Source organism: Cololabis saira, chromosome 6 (genome assembly GCF_033807715.1).
Source record: "Cololabis saira isolate AMF1-May2022 chromosome 6, fColSai1.1, whole genome shotgun sequence".
Taxonomy (NCBI): domain Eukaryota; kingdom Metazoa; phylum Chordata; class Actinopteri; order Beloniformes; family Belonidae; genus Cololabis; species Cololabis saira.
This window is the reverse complement of record NC_084592.1, coordinates 31,167,281-31,185,621: the sequence shown is the minus strand read 5'-3', so window position 1 is coordinate 31,185,621 and position 18,341 is coordinate 31,167,281.

Sequence of the window (18,341 nt, the reverse complement as noted above, 5' to 3'; positions counted from 1 at the left end):
CTTGTGGAGTCACATTGTTCTGAACATTGTGTGGTTTTATTTTGTGTGTAGAGGTTGTCTAAGACTGTTCTCATGTAATTTTCTATCGGCTGCAGCCCCTCTGATGCAGTTTCTTTCTGCACCAACTGTCCCCATGATGCCGTGTTTACTGCAATGGGCAGATTCCTTTCAAATTAGCGTCCTGGAGGACTTTTTGAAATCAAAACCACGTGTCTGCAAACATGCAGCTTTGCTGTATTAATGTTCATCCCCGCGCTGCCCTCCATCCAACCTCGAGCAGAGAACCCGCTCATTTGATGAGCCTCAGCGTAATTACAGCGTGCGTCCCCTCCACGGGTTCCTATTAAATCAGTCATATCATTTGCAAATTTGGAGCGGATTAATGCGGCTGTATATCTAAATGATGTGGGACGAGCTGTGGTGATGCTGGAAGAATATTTTCCAACTAGGAGGTCTGTTTGGGATCTTGTTTCAGTGCGTCAAAATATATGGACTCTAGAACAAACCTAAAAGCACGACATTGAGAAATTGGCAATTTTCCTTGAAAATCCCTTTACGTGCTTGACTGGTTAAGAGCTTTCATGTGTTTGTGACAGCACTGTTTGTCCTCTGATAAGCTTCAGTGGGTATAACAATCCCATTCAGGAGCCAATGGGCCTGCTGCGTCATTACACACGGACCCACTTTCCCTTGTTGGGTACGCTACTGTGTGTGTGTGTGTGTGTGTGTGTGTGTGTCAACATTAGCGAGACTACTTGGGTGGAAGTTTAATTGGACACGTGTTTTCCTCGCTTTCTGTCCTTTATAGATCTATTTGGCCCTTTGTTTAGCGTTGTTAAAGCGATGAAGGGCCAGCGATCCTCAAGAGCCCTCGTTCAGGCTTTACAATCGGCCAGGGCGACGCACAGAGACGTATAAAGATCCCAAAATAGTTCATCTAGATGTGTCCATGCGTCTGGCACACAGGTAGAGATCCATCTCTCTCTGCACATCAGATCATCAGTCCCCTGTCAGAAGAAAAGATAGCCTGTAGTAGTATTTTTTTTACTACTATGGAGGATATAGGCCTACTCTTCGACTACGATCAGGATGCCAACACGGATTTGGGATTTTGGGGACAGATGGAGCAGAACTTCCCATTCCAGGTGCAGCTGGAGTCGTTCCTGGTGGACTGCGCTGCGGCCAGCGGCCAGCTCTCCCCCTGCCCGTCCTTCAGCAGTCAGGCCCCGTTCCCGGACCAGCTGACCTTCACGGACCTGGACGCGGCATCCCTGGGGCCGGACATGTGCGCGCAGGGCCAGAGCCCGGCGGCGGAGGACGGAGCTCCCGCCGCGGCCGGGCGGAGGGCGGAGGGGCTGCTGCAGCAGCCCTACAAGGTGCAGCGCCACGCCGCCAACATCCGGGAGAGGAAGAGGATGCTGAGCATCAACTCCGCCTTCGAGGAGCTGCGCTGCCACGTGCCCACCTTCCCCTACGAGAAGCGGCTGTCCAAGATAGACACGCTCCGGCTGGCCATCGCCTACATCGCGCTGCTCAGGGAGATCCTGGTGTCAGGCCGCGACCCCAAGTCCTACGTACACGAGTGCATGAAGAACGGCTACAAGAATCACACCAACGCCATCTGGAACACCAGCGGTGAGCAGCGAGCACAGGGCCGGTTCTAGAAAATGATGACTAGAGGTGCATTTCAGATCAGAGGGGGTGCACATGCCTGGCACGTTATTCAACACTAAATTATGCATTTTGCCATAATTTCAAGCGGAATAATAATAGCAAAACAAGAATATTTGAAGTATATTTCAAGTGCGTTTTTGCAGCAATATCGCTGCAGAACAAAGAAAATGCTACATTTAGTCTGGACTACCTCACCCATCAGACAATCTAGCAACAGAAAATAAAACATAGCAACAAAAATTAATTTAACCATAAATATACAAGACTGTCTGAGAAAACTAGAATATTGTGATAAAGTCCTTTATTTTCTGTAATGCAAAAATGTCATACATTCTGGATTCATTACAAATCAACTGAAATATTGCAAGCCTTTTATTATTTTAATATTGCTGATCATGGCTTACAGCTTAAGAAAACTCAAAACTCTATCTCAAAAAATTAGAATATTCTGGGAATCTTAATGTTAAACTGTAAGCAATAATCAGTAATATTAAAATAATAAAAGGCTTGCAATATTTCAGTTGATTTGTAATGAATCCAGAATGTATGACTTTTTTTTTTAATTGCATTACAGAAAAATAAAGGACTTTATCACAATATTCAAATTTTCTCAGACAGTCCTGTAAACTTGCTTACATCGTTGTGCTTGAACCACTTCCGAATATCCATCGTTACTTTGTGTTAACGGAGCAGCAGAGAGCAGAGCTTACGGCGTAGGATACGTGGTGACGCGAACGTACGGTGCGCGTCGCCGCGTATCCTACGCCGTAGGCTATGCCGTCGATTTAACGCAGAACCATAAATCAGGCTGATGCGTGCGCATTTGTCAGTTTTCTTTTCGTCTTTTCAACTGAGCATGCAAACACATAAACTGAGGGTGCAATGCATGCTTTTAGACCCTCGTAGACCCGGGCTGAGCGAGCAGCCTGCGCAGCTCAAACAAACACGTAAAACTGCCAGAGATCTGGCCTTTCATTTCACTGAGAAGTACAACGTTACTTGCTGTGGAAAATACAGCCTTTTACTGAAAGCCAAGATAACTTTATTTTATAGAACTACGAATTTATTTAGACAAATTATTGCTTCTATTTTTAGTATTACTTCCATAATGTCAAATAACATTGCAACATTTATGGTTATTAGTTATTTATTAGTTATTTATGGTTTTGTTTAAATTTTGAAATTATTCAAAATGTGAAAATTCATTGGCTTATCTTTACAGGCCAGTTTTTGTTGGATTAAACCCCAATGAACACCTTTTCTCTGTGTTGAAACTGCATTCACAACTACTCCCAAAGGTTTGAAGACTTTTTATAACGAGAACAAATATTAGCCTGGCCTTTTTTTTGGCCAATGTGGATTAAGATGTGTTTTGATTTAGTTTTGGGTTTTTGTTCTGTTTGTGACTAAATCTTGATCAAATGTCTCAAACTCAGCTTCTACACTATATAAGGTGATTTTCCTTTTTGGAAACTTTTTAACTTTTTTGTTTTATAACTTTACCAGAAATAATAACATGACAAATGCCCTTCTCGCCACATTTGGGTGCAGAACAAGTTTGACTTTTATCAGACCTGCAAAGACAATTCACTTTTCATCAGAAAAAACACACATTAGTGAGCTAAACAAAAATGAATACATAACAATGGGAAACAGTTCCTTTATGTCTACTGAACAGTTTCTCAGTTGAACCAGTTGATTTATCTAATTGTGCAGGATTTTGTTATTTATTCAGTTTTTTAATGGTGCACCATATTTAACATAGCAACAGAGATCTTCTTTAACATTTATTTAACATTTAATTCCAGTTTACTTTAAAAAAAAAGCACTGACTCAATGTAAATGATTGGTGTCGTCGCCGTTGTCCCCCAGCCACAGCTGGCCCCACGGAGATAGTTTTCCTTTTGTTTTTATCTGTGAAATAAACATTCAATCAAATTAACAAATTACAGACTGAAGTTTTTGTTGCAATGAGTACAACACCTTTAGAGAATCTGGGATTTGAAGAAGTAATGAGTTATTCATCGGCAGCTTCAGTGACTGTTCACAAGGATCCCCTGAAACAAATGCCCTTTTAAGCACCTTTTTGTGGGATCAGTCTGGACTTTTATTCCCATGTTGGCTTGCTTGGGGCTTTAAATGAGCCTCATTTTATCAAAGGATTTTTATCCTTATTGCTTTCTTTTGCTTAATGAAGTAATTCGATGTGAATCAGCCCCGAAACCTCTTTACAGAGCTTTGTGTGTGCCCACTGAATGCCCTTTCTTCAGGCAGGGCCCAGGACTTGTTGAACTGTCATTAAAATGTAGCCAAACTTATGTATTTCTCTTTCTTTTGTCTCCGTCTGCCCCCTCACAGATCTGACAGCGCGCCTCTCTTGGATAAAGTGGGATTAACGACAAGCAAGGGGGCACTCCGAGTGTGGAGATGGCAGCAAAGAGGAGCTCCAGGTCCTTTCCTCTCTCCTCCATCTCTCTACATGTCAAAGACAAGCAGCCGGCCGGCATGGCACCGCCTCCCGAGCTACATCTGCAGACTTCTCACCAGGTCACACACCTCAGGCCTTCTCAACTGCATCCACTACTTTGTGTTCTGCATCTTTGAATATTCTAATTTGTTGTTGACTGGTTAATTGAGAGCCATTGTTTCCAGGGCAGGAGGAGGAAGGAGGGTTGGCACAGCGTTCCCCGAATGGACGGCACTTGTCACAGACACTGGCATGAAACTGAATAAAATGAAGGACTCATACTTTTGCATGCTGCACTGAAGTGTTTTCTGAACTCTTGTTCATTCGGCTGCGAGTCGATGTGTTAAAAAGAGCCTTGATCATGCTAATGAGACAACGGCCGTGAGAAGCAGATCAGTGTCAACATACCAGCTGCTGCTTCTGAACATGGCAATCAGATTGGTAGTGCAATGTCTGTTCCATGTGAAAGCTTTATCATTTGTTATTTATTCTTAATCATATGTATTATTTATGACAAAAAAGTACTTTTATGTTTATGTTTTAAGTCAACCTGTGGTAAACTGCTGCTTTATAGCTGAGATGAAACTGCTGTACTTATTGTGACTGTCTGTAGATGTGAAGCAACCGTGTTAAAATGTGTCATGAACCCCCCCCAGGTAAATCACAGGTACCAAGATTGTGTGTAGCGTCACTGATCTCAAAGTTGTTCAGTTCTTTTAATTCTTGGTTATATAAAAACACTGCAACACTGTCAAACAGGCAGTCCCTTTGTTTGAGAGGAAAGTTGGGAAAAGTGCCTTCAACAACAACAACAAAAAAAACATCTGTTATATTCTTAAAGACAATCTCAAGTATGATATTGTGGGAGTGCATTTATTCTGTTACCACTTATCAAACAACTAAGTTCATTTAGAAATGTCCTGCAACACCAAAGCTGCCACTCTCAGCATCAGCAAGAATACTGACATCTTGCATCACGATTACTTTATAGTTGTAAACTTCAGATAAAATCCCTGTAAGGGATGATACCGTATTTTCTGGACTATAAGCCGCCACTTTTTTTCATAGGTTTTGAACCATGCGGCTTATACAAAGGTGCGGCTATTCTGTGGATTTTTCTTCCACCACTCGGGCGCTCTAACCGGAATTAGAATAAAAACTAAGACAAAATAAATGCAAAGAAGAATACGCTACTTCTTCTTTAGCAGATAGAAGTAGGTAGAAGCAGATTTCAAACAGATAAATAGATAAATAAATAGCGGTTATTTTCTCTTGGTTCTGTCCAGTTTTAATCAGCAAAGTTGCTGCCGTGTTAAAAGACACTGTTAGGAAAGGATCTATTTAGGTACAAACATGTACATCATTTACAGTTCAAAATGGTTCTGTACATGTAGTAAATATCTAATCTAACAACAGAAATATTTGCGGCTTGCATATCTTTTTTTTTTTAAATAGAGCAGATGCGGCTTATATACAGGTGCGGCTTGCATATCTTTTTTTTTTTAAATAGAGCAGATGCGGCTTATATACAGGTGCGGCTTGTATATCTTTTTTTTATTGTTTTTTTAAAAATAGAGCGGATGCGGCTTATATACAGGTGCGGCTTATAGTCCAGAAAATACAGTATATTACAACACATAGAAATGGTTCAGGGGTGTAATGGTGGTCAGAGAAGTGGCGGGTGAGGCTTCCTAAAGAAACTATGTGCCAGAGCGAGGTCAGATTCCTGGTGATTTCAGGTGATTTGTGATTCCTTCAATCTGACCGAGCATCCTTCTGTCTTTTAGAGCAAGTGCTATATTGTTTGCTCAGGTTGTTGTGTTTGCTGCTGTTACAAATATAATTATTTGGAAGCCACCCAACAACCACATCAGTTCTGTGCAAGGAGGCGTCCATAGCAACCATGAGGATTACGAAGCGTTGGCAAGGAGACAATACATGCTTATCCTTCTATGATGGCTCCTCTTCTGCGTCCTCTTCTTCACTTGGTTTGTGCTACCTGATACATTCCCTTAACCTTCCATCACTTCTCCCTGTCGTGCTCTTGGATCTTTATTTTCTCCTGGGCATTGGTTCTGTCATTGGGACTGAGTTGTTGGCTCAGACTTTATTCTGCCTGTTAAGGTTCTGTCTTACTCTCAGTAGGTTTTGATTTGTGATTTTAACCAACAGCCATCATCAGCTTGTCATGGAGGTCTACACAGGCCTGTTAATGATACAGCCGTGCCTATCAGGGTTGTGCTAAAGCAGGGAAACAGGTCAAAGGTGCAGGGCAGGGGTACACTAGCACCAGATTTAGGAAAGACCGATCTCGCTGACCAGGTTCAGGCATATGCAGACCAGCAGTGGGGACAGATAATCTCTTTGGTATAGTTCTTATTAGCTTGTTCAGTTATATCTTTGACTTGGTCTGTAGAGTTGTTTTCAACAGTTCCGTTTATTTCTTGATAAAGGCTCTGTTTCCTTGTGGATGATATACAGTGCTCTGGTATTACCTTAGACAGCAGGCTATTAGCATGTATTTGGATTGCATGCCTCCCTCTTGAGATCCAGCATGATGGAGACAGCCTGGCCTTAGGTTGTCTGGGTGGCTCATTTATGCTGCTAGATGTGCATAATGTCCATTTGATTTCTTTGACAAGCAGGTGTCTTAAGCCACGTCCATCTCAAAAGATCCTGGAGATAATTTCTTGCATGTCTTAAGGTGCGGGTATGGTTCTGCGTCACACACACGCAGAGCACACGGCGCACCCGTGACGCCGTCACGAATCGTTCAGAGTTCTCCGTCTCTCCATTTGGTCGCGGTGCAGTACCCCCCGCGGCCACTAGTTAGCGATCTTTTTCTGAATGGTTTATCCGACTTTTTCCGGTCACAGTAAATCAAAGAAATAAGGACAACTATTGTACAAAAAACAAAAACAAAAAAAATCACATATAAACGAAGAAAAAAGCCCTGGAAGTTCACTACTGCTTCAAACCGGAAACCGGAAATGCTTCGCTTTCAAACGAACCAATCACAGCCCTCTCGGTCTGCGTGTGGTCGGCGTCTCTTCGACGCGTAGTTACAATTTTCGGGAGGTGCACGTCAGTGACGGCGCAGGTGACGGCGTGTCCTCTGCGTGTACAAAAACCACACGCCATAGGCACGGCGTCGTTTTGACGCAGAACCATAATTCAGCCTTTAGTCACTGGTTCTTGTCAGCGACATTGCTGTGGACAGAACATAATTGTTTTAGTGAATGAATTGATATATTTTCATCACGACAGACTTAACCATTTGACTTTATCTGTGCAGGGGACTCCTTGAAGGAGAACTGCCAGATCATCAACATAAAAGCCACGATGAAGAGTGTTGTTCAGAGGATGATGAAGAAGAAGACAGTCTGTCATTCTGACAGTCTGTAAACATGCTTTGTTACAGATTTTAGGATACACATGTGAGGAATAGAGGTTAATGATTTATTTTTTATGCTACCGAAATCTACATCACCAAAGAAGCAAATGCATAAAGAGAGAAAGTGATATCAGCAAAAAAAAGGAACAAATATGACTTTTCCCAGGCATAAATTGGTAAAGAAAAAAAACTTTACTGAGGTTGCTTGAGTTCTCCTTGAAAGATAATTTACCTTCCCAGTGTAGATGCAATTTGTTGTCAAATAGCGGGTAAATGTCTTTTTGATATTGTGGCTATTTCCAACTTGACCACTGTTCCTTTAGTTCAAGTTATTCAAATAAATAGTGAAGATGCCTTACAAGCCGTGTAAATCTGAATTTAGCAAGAAATATTTTAAGGAGAATACAAGCCTATTTGTGGACACCGTTTTTTTTATTGCCATAAAGAAAGCACTTAATTGTCTCTCAGTTTATGCAGGTGTCACAGATGTTGTCCACTTGGATTCTCATGTCGACCTGCAGCAACAGACCAAAATGAAGGTAGATTACAGAAACTGTTGGAGACCTATAGATACAGAATGCAGATTTATTCGTTACCGACCCAAAATCATCAATGCCATTAAATGTGCAGCCCCCATCTGCTGATCAAGAGCATGAGATGCACTTCTACACTTGCAAGATGAGCTATTTGTTAAGGTATAAAATATCAACTTTAGTTCTTTGTCATTGTAGTCTATTCTAAAATATAATGACTTTTCAGTGTTGCCTGACACCATAATGATCACAGTGGGATCTTCACCCATCAAAAGCAGTCAGGAATACCATTCAGATGACATATGATTCGTTCAGCAAGTGGAAAATTTTGGAGGCCAGAATGAGTAAGATTCTTCCAGTCTGTGGACTGCATCAGGGCGCTTTCTTTTTTCTTTTCTTTTTTTTTTTGCAGTGAGGTGGTTTATTGATTTAACATCCGGCAGACTTGCACTGACAAACACTGTGAGGCTGTTCTGCTATCGGCTGGCAGGTGTGTTTATCATGTTAGTGTAAGTCTGGAGTCTTGGCCCACCGATTGTAAATAAAATTAGTATGCTACATCCTGTGGTAGTGTGGATGAAAGGAAATCTAAAACAGCTATGTCTAAAGGTCACAAATCAGTCAAAATAGAGAGCCATGAAAATCCTGCACGTTGGTTACAACACAACTCTGTAGCTTGCCTATTTTCAACAAGAAGACTTTCGCATCATCTTGTCTAAAAAATAAAAAAAAAAGAACACACATCATCATTACTTAACCAATAAACTGAAGTATCTTTTGGTATGTGATTTGATGAAAAACATATGTTTACTGTTGTATTTCATGAAAGCAACGCTCTACTTACAGTGGTAACACTCTTGGGAGCAGTGTGAAAGTTTAGGCACGCCCAAAGCAATTTTATAACTTCATGTCCAAGTTATCTTTATTGTTTATCTCAGTTGTTCAATTTTAGATCAAGTTATAAAGGATGTTATACCTGAGTGAGAACAACAACTATCCATCATTTCCGTCACAGCATCCGAATGGCAGTGTACCTGCTGCAGCCTGAATGGGGATCAATGCTTCATTAAGCACAGAGAAACGCTCTCATTTAGTGTTTTAGTTTTCCAAGCTGGCAGTTGAGGGAAAACTCAAAATTTCTTAAATCATTATTATTATGTAAATGTATAATTCTACTTACAAAAGTCTTAATATCAAGAGAATTAAGTTGTAAATGTACCGAAATTAAGTAATAAACACAGATTCTTACAGTCCTCATATTTATCATAATCTGATGCCGATGTGCCAAAACATTTAGTATTACCTCATGTGAATACTTAACTGAAGTACAACTCAACATGGAGCCTCGTGTCCCTCATTTATAATTCAGATTACATTTTTTTAAATTTATTTTTCATTGAGCATCATTAGTTGCCAGTGTGGAAGCAGGAGAAGTTGCAGTTTATTGAAGGACCACCAGGGCTCCAGAACTGAGTCAGGCTCCTTTCAAGGTCTCTGTGTGGGCAGCACAGATATCTGATTTCTGTTGAAATCAAGAAAGGAAAAACAGGAAACAACTACGGTATCTTGTTCTCATTTTGAAATTGGATGGGGAACAATTAATAACAAACCATCTAACTAATGGTAGTTTTTGTACTCATGAATGGAAGTTAGGAATTAAAGATATCAGTGGTATTTTATATTTAATGTATGTCGGGCAGTTGTTCTTCATTTAGAGCTGATAGTCATGCTGGAGTTACATTTTGATAAAAGACATGAACGTCGCTATAATCTTTCAAGGTCACGTCAAATGTCACTATATCACTGACATATTTCCCATAGTTTTGTAACAGAAGGATAATTGAGCATTGGTTGTGCCATGTTACAGGTGGAATGACCTGGAGCAGGATGATACTGAAGTTAGCTTCTGATTCACAGCTTCCATTTTTACTAGAACATGGCCATTCCAGTACTTTTTAGGAAACTGAGGCCACATCAGATGCATTTCAAAGACCGCAAAACTTCCACTGCTAGCCCATTAATAACCTTGTGTTCTGTACAGGTATACAGCAGTACAGGGACTCTGTCTTTTGGACACATTGTGTTGCTTTGGCAAGTCTTGGGGTTTCAGCCCTGCAGAACAACTACAATGTAATCTCCTGCAAATGTGCACTTTTTTGTACAAGCTTGAGTTCAGGTGCGTAATCCATTATCTGGTCAACATCTTCCAATTGTTTTTTTTTTCTCCCTTTTCTGACCACCTTCATTGTTGGAGTACACAACATAATATTTGTTTACAAACTTTCTTTCACCATTATTCTTGGAGTTGTTGATGCAGTGTAAATAATCTACCAGCAGTAGGTGGAAAGGTGTTTATTTGTTATAATACATTTATATAAGATGTGCTGTACTATACTATGTGATCAGCTGATAATTATAACAGTAAATCCAAGAGGATATGAAGATTGGCTTGTGGAGATGTGAACTTCTGTGAACTGAAGGAATGGATTTATCACAAACTGTATTTCATACAATAATTATTAAATGAAATGACCACACCTTAAAGAATTCTGCCTCAGTGATGGTCTAAACCAGGGGTCGGCAACCCGCGGCTCTAGAGCCGCATGCGGCTCTTTAGAGCCACCCTAGTGGCTCCTGGAGCTTTTTCAAAAATGTTTGACCTTTTTTTTTCTTTTTTTCTTCTTTTCTTTTTTTTCTGTTTTTCTTTTTTCCTTCTTCTTTTTTCCTTTTTTTCCTCTTTTTTCTTCCTTTTTCCTTTCCTTTTTAATCTTGACATTTCAAGTTTTTTCTCGAAATTTTGACTTTTTTCTCAACATTTCGACTTTTTTCTCAACATTTGGACTTTTTTCTTGAGATTGTACTTCAACATTAATCTTGACATTTCAACTTTTTTCTCGACATTTCGTCTTTTTTCTCAACATTTCGTCTTTTTTCTCAACATTTTGACTTTTTTCTCAACATTTCAACTTTTTCTCGACATTTCGACTTCTTTCTCGACATTTCGAGTTTTTTCTCGAAGTGCATAATGAACAAAAAAAACTTAGTTAGTTATAACTAATATAGATACATGCAGGATGTGTTGCCTTCATTCTAAGGCTTATACAAGACTTTTCATTTTTTTCGGCTCCAGACACATTTGTTTTTTGCGTTTTTGGTCCAATACGGCTCTTTCAACATTTTGGGTTGCCGACCCCTGGTCTAAACAAACCCTCTACTGTCACTCTATCAACGCTAACGGAAGAAGACTTTGCTCCATCAACTGTTCGGGGTCAAATCTGGAATGAAAAATGCTGTGATAGACACTCGGTGGAGTTATGGAGCTACCCAACAGCCCAGTCCTTTTCTCTATCTACATCATGAAATTGCGTGACTTACACCTGAAAAAGCTACAAAAGAAATACAAAATTGTTGCAGTGCCTCTCCCTCTAAATGCTGACACTCCAATAGTCTTTCACCCAGCTCTCATCACCATGGTGACCCAGAGTGCACTTGGCACTTCAATAGCTGTGAAACTCCAGTTAAATAGCTCACCTGTTTTTATCATTACAGCTCGTCTTCACTGGATCACGCTGTTCGGCTTGGAGCTAATAATTCAGATCAGAGTGTGGGGAGAAAAAAAACAAAAAACGGTGTCGTCTTTACGTGTCCCTGGAGCCCCAAACAGCAGGAGGTCACACTCTGGAAGCCTCTCCGATGATCCCTACACCTTTCAGACTTTCCTCGTCATATTCAATGTACAGCCCCCATTGTTGTCCAAAGCAAACACCTTGTGGAGAAAAGTAATCAATTTTAGCTTTTTAGGCTGTCTAAGGTGATAAAATATTCAGATGAACATTAAACATATAAAGACTTTGTATGAATGAGTTATTCAACTAAAAAGGTTGTGATGCTGTGTTAATTCTGAATACAAATATTTGATAAAAAAAATGCCCAATATACAGTACAATGAATTGCAAATCTCATAAACCCATATTTTATTCACTAAAGAACAGAGGAATCATATTAAATATTCTAACTAAAGGTCTGGAGTGCAGGCAGGCCAGCTCAGCACCCAGGTGTTTCTGCTATGAAGCCATGCTTTCAAAATGCGTACAGCATATGGCATATAGCGTTGTTTTTTTGAAAGAACCCTCCCCCGCCCACCATAAAAAAAAGAAAAGAGTGGGTATATGTTGCTCTAGAGCCTGGATAGTAATACAGTTTACACATCAGCACTTATGTTTTATTTCCACATGTGCAAGCGTCCTGCTACATAGGCACACCATACCATCAGAGATTCAGGCTTTTGAACTGCAAGCTGATAACAAGCCAGATGGCTCCTCATCTCTTTAGTCATCCGGACAAGGTGTCCAGAATGTTCAACAAAAGTATTTCATACGATCATTTCCCATTAAAGGTTCAAGGTAGCATAGTGGCTTAGCGGCCTGTACTGTTGCCTCACAGCAAGAAGTTCAACCCCATGTTTTTGAAGCAGTGCTGCCTGAAGACCTGACGATCACAGGCATTTAATATTGGTTTTTGGCCGTGTTCCTTGATTATTAAGCTCAGGAACATTATCCTGGAATTAAGTGACAATTTGTGCAGTGTGTCAGATTGGTGAACTGGGTCATCTTTACCACTGAGACTTTTATACCTCATGTCTCCACCATGTCGCAGACCTGATTAGGGTTGCCACCCGTCCCGTAAAATACGGAATTGTCCTTTATTTGAGAAAAAAATGTTGCGTCCCGTATTGAACTAATACGGGACACGATTTGTACCGTATTTTCATTAACTTTTACACCATATTCTAGTTGAATTATTGAAATAAGTTAACTTTTACACCATATTCTAGTTGAATTATTGAAATAAGTTAACTTTTACACCATATTCTAGTTGAATTATTGAAATAAATTAACTTTTACACCATATTCTAGTTGAATTATTGAAACAAATTAACTTTTACACCATATTCTAGTTGAATTATTGAAATAAATTAACTTTTACACCATATTCTAGTTGAATTATTGAAATAAATTAACTTTTACAACATATTCTAGTTGAATTATTGAAATAAATTAACTTTTACACCATATTCTAGTTGAATTATTGAAACAAATTAACTTTTACACCATATTCTAGTTGAATTATTGAAATAAATTAACTTTTACACCATATTCTAGTTGAATTATTGAAATAAATTAACTTTTACACCATATTCTAGTTGAATTATTGAAATAAGTTAACTTTTACACCATATTCTAGTTGAATTATTGAAATAAATTAACTTTTACACCATATTCTAGTTGAATTATTGAAATAAATTAACTTTTACACCATATTCTAGTTGAATTATTGAAATAAATTAACTTTTACACCATATTCTAGTTGAATTATTGAAATAAATTAACTTTTACACCATATTCTTCACCTGTAGGCTATATTATACATCTGGGCTGATGTGGACATACATAGCATAGGAGGATATTTCAGTTGCTAGTATGGTTGTCTGTCTCTACAGTCATGCAAGTTCAATGCTATTAAAGCACTTTAAACTTTAAATCAAAGCGTTTAGTTTTTTCATATAAAATAAACACATTTTTATTCAGTTTAGAAGTTTTGGGGCTTTTTTTTGGCTCCTGCGCTGCTGAAATCCGGGCGTCCCTTATTTCTATTTCTGAAAGGTGGCAACCCTAGACCTGATGTCAATTAGTTGGAAGATACTCATCCTTTGTTGCTCGTGTCTCAACTTTTTGGAGATGTATAACTGCTCATATTGTTAATGAAATGGTCAAATATCTCAGATTCAACTATTTATCCAACTTTCTATCGTGATAAAAAATGTGGGTTTATTGGATTTGCAAATCATTGCATTCTGCTTTTATTTACATTTTACACGGTGTCCCAACTTTTTCTGAGGAGCGGTTGTACTTCAGACAATGAAGTGGAACAGGAGTGAGGACAGGACAGTGAGAGGGTGACAGCAGACCGTAAATGCCCCCACTCCCCCTCAATGTGTTGACGTCCGGTGATGGTCACCCAGCGTGTCCTGCCCCAATCAGAGGAACAAACAAGATCAGTGTTTGCCCAGACTGCCTAAGCTCACTCTGAACCCACTGTGGTGGAGCCCGCTACGGCCACCTGGCTGACACAGCACACTGTGAACCTGGGCCAGCCCTCGTGCTAACCTTGGCGGCAGGGTCACAAGTGCAGCCCTAATTACACTACGTTATTTGTGCAGGAGGCTGGCCCTTCAGCACCCGAGTGCACAGCCTCTCTGTCATTTGTTCAGCAAATTTACTCTGACCCTATCAAAAGCACCACCACACCCCACCCCACTCCTTTCCCTCCTGTTCAGCCTGGTTAAAGTTCAGATTCTGGAAGTGGTACATGCATAATGAATATAATTGTGTTATAGGCCAACGTAATTGCTCTGGCAACACTGTTTTTTGTAACTGTCAAGTGTGTGAAGTGCACTTAACTTGATTGTGGGTGAGTTTGTGAGATTGTGGGTACATAGGCTACTTTTTAGTGGGAATGTTCTCTTATTGGTTAAAACTGAGTAAACAAACACCCAGTCTTTCTGCAGCCCTCGACAACCAGCGCACTGCTGCACACGAATATTTGGCACATTGATTAGGTATCTATGTTTTTCAGTTTCATTTTTTTTTTTAAATGGGGCACCTTAGCTAACAGATACAGCATGTGCCTGAAATGGACACGCTAGTGTAGATCACGATAACTTATCTTCATGCACATCTCCCATCGGGTGTAAAGTCTCTGAGAGCTCCACTTCAAAGCTTGGCATGTTCACTGTATGGCCATAACTCTACGGGGCAGCAGGGGAGAGTCAGAGATTGAGCTTATAGCTTTTTATTTTGGGGGTACATATGTGTGTGTGTGGAAAGCAGGGGGGTTATTTGGCCCTATTTCCCCTTCCACCTCTAGATATCAAAGCAAACTCTGACAGTGGGGGTCTCTGGCATCCCGGGCCCCTTTCCATGGAAGAGACAAAGCATTGCACCGCAAGCCTGCATCGTATTAAACAAAGCCTAAATGCTTCAAGCTGTTACACACTCCCCAGTGAAACTTTTATGAAAGGGCCCCTAATGCGATTTCAGAAACACCTTGTCATCAGCCCTCAGGCATAAGAGTGGAGGACTGAATATATGAATGAATGGCTTCTTGAAGTTACAGAGTCGACGCTGCGATTGCAGGTGTCTCTACAGTTTTATCCCAACATCTACCTCTTGTAATATCGGCTCTCAAATAAATACCAACTTTCATTTAGCAAAAAAGAAAACTATTCTACATTTGTACTTTAAAAATTACGATATGATTTGTCAACTGACTTTCAAAGATCTTTAATGCCTTTTCTCCGGTAATTCAATGTTGAATTTAGATTCCCATCAAGTCTGACTTGCAGACATTCTTACCCAGAAGTAATGAGTCACATTTTTGCTGGAAAATGGAGAGCAACAACACCAACATAGATTTTGTATTTGTCAAACTCTTGGCACCAAACCGCTTCTTACCGAAGACCAGGCTCAAGGTTAGCGAGCAAACAAAATAAACCGTAGTTGTATTATTCAACAGCTTGTGTTTTTAAGTAGGCAGCCTTTTGGCCACTGATTAAAGCTTCTCCCTTTAAAAACTTGATGTTTTATTCCGAAACAGTATATTACATTTGTAAGATATGAAACTCCCAAAGAGGAAAGTACTTTTTAATTCTTTTGCTGTTATGCTTTTACGTAGACAGATCAGTTACAGAAGTGTTGGGCCTGTTTCATCGTACTCTTGTGTAGTATTCATGCAGCAGCAAGAAAAATATGTGAACCCCTTGGGATTCTCTGCATTAAAACAAAACCAAGGATTTTTCAATGTTAAAATATTGATTTGAATTGAATTTGATTTGATTATTCTTAGTAAGCATCAAAAAGTCTCACAAGCTTCTTATCCCTCCGTAGTTTTGGACTCCCATCCCAGTCATCTTTATGTCACCTGTGTACAGCGTGTTACACACAGTGTCACACATCAGCAGAGGTGGGTAGAGCAGCCAAAAATTGTACTCAAGTAAAAGTACTGTTACTTCAGAATAATATGACTCAAGTAGAAGTAAAAAGTAGTCATCCAAATAATGACTTGAGTAAAAGTAAAAAAGTACTTGGTGAAAAAACTACTCAAGTACTGAGTAACTGTTGAGTAACGTCTGATTTATTTTTTTAACACGTCCATTCAAACAGACAAAAGTACAAAATAATCATCTTCAGGCAAATTAAATCAATAAAATAATAAGATAAATTAAAATTAATAAAAAATAAAATATAGCCCCCTCCTTGAACCGCCACCTTACTGTGGTGGAGGGGTTTGTGTGCCCGAGTGATCCTAGGAGCTATGTTGTCGGGGGCACTTTCGCCCCTGGTAGGGACTCCCATGGCAAACAGGTCCTGGGTGACGGGCCAGACTAAGAGCGGTTCACAAGCCTATCATGATGACAAGTAAATCGAGGACCGTTACGTCGCCCGGATCGGCGTCACCGGGGCCCCGCCCTGGAGCCAGGCCTGGGGTTGGGGCTCGTAGGCGAGCGCCTGGTGGCCGGGTCTTTGCCCGTGGGACCCGGCCGGGCTCAGCCCGAAACGGCGACGCGGGTCCACCTTCCAGTAGGCCCACCACCCGCAGGAAGGACCATGGCAGGCCGGTGCATTGTGGGCTGGGTAGCAGTCGTGGCGGGGTGCCTCGACGACCCAATCCCTGGACATCAACCCTCACAGTGGGGACATGGAATGTCACCTCGCTGGGGGGGAAGGAGCCGGAGGTTGTGCGTGAGGTTGAGAGATACCGGCTAGAGATAGTCGGGCTCACCTCCACACATAGCTTGGGCTCTGGAACCCAGCTCCTCGAAGGGGGCTGGACCCTCCACTACTCTGGAGTTGCCCAGGGTGAGAGGCGGCGGGCTGGTGTGGGCTTGGTTATAGCCCCCCAGCTCAGCCGCCATGTGTTGGAGTTCACCCCGGTGAACGAGAGGGTCGCTTCCCTGCGCCTTCGGGTCGGGGATAGGTCTCTCACTGTTGTTTGTGCCTACGGGCCGAACAGCAGTGGGGAGTACCCGGCCTTCTTGGAGTCCCTGGGAGGAGTACTTGATAGTGCTCCAACTGGGGACTCCATTGTTCTACTGGGGGACTTCAACGCTCACGTGGGCAATGACAGTGATACCTGGAGAGGCGTGATTGGGAGGAACGGCCTCCCCGATCTGAACCCGAGTGGTGTTTTGTTGTTGGACTTCTGTGCGAGTCGCAGTTTGTCCATCACGAACACCATGTTCAGGCATAAGGGTGTCCATCAGTGCACGTGGCACCAGGACACCCTAGGCCGGAGGTCAATGATCGACTTTGTTGTCGTTTCATCTGACCTTCGGCCGCATGTCTTGGACACTCGGGTGAAGAGAGGGGCTGAGCTGTCAACTGATCACCACCTGGTGGTGAGTTGGATGCGCTGGCGGAGGAGGAGGTTGGACAGACCGGGCAGACCCAAACGGATTGTGAGGGTCTGTTGGGAACGTCTGGCTGAGCCCTCTGTCAGGGACATCTTCAACTCCCACCTCCGGGAGAGCTTCTCTCGGATCCCGGGGGAGGCGGGGGACATCGAGTCTGAGTGGACCATGTTCTCTGCCTCCATTGTCAGCGCGGCGGCTCGAAGCTGTGGACGCAAGGTCTCCGGTGCCTGTCGTGGCGGCAATCCTAGAACCCGGTGGTGGACACCGGAAGTACAGGATGCCGTCAGACTGAAGAAGGAGTCCTACCGGGCTATGTTGGCCGGTGGGACTCCTGACGCAGTAGATAGGTACCGGCAGGCCAAGCGGGCCGCGGCTCGGGCAGTCTTGGAGGCAAAAACTCGGGTCTGGGAGGAGTTCGGGGAGGCCATGGAGGAGGACTTTCGGTCGGCCTCGAGGAAATTCTGGAGGACCGTTCGGCGCCTCAGAAGGGGGAAGCAGTACTCTGCCGGCACCATTTATGGTGCTGGTGGGGAGCTGTTGACCTCGACTGGGGACATTGTCGGACGGTGGAAGGAATACTTTGAGGATCTCCTTAACCCGACTGACATGCCTTCCACTGAGGAAGCAGAGGGTTGGGGCTCGGAGGCGTGCTCATCCATCACCCAAGCCGAGGTCACCGAGGTGGTTCGTAAGCTCCTCGGTGGCCGGGCACCGGGGGTGGATGAGATTCGCCCTGAGTACCTCAAGTCTCTGGATGTCGTAGGGCTGTCTTGGCTGACACGCCTCTGCGACATTGCATGG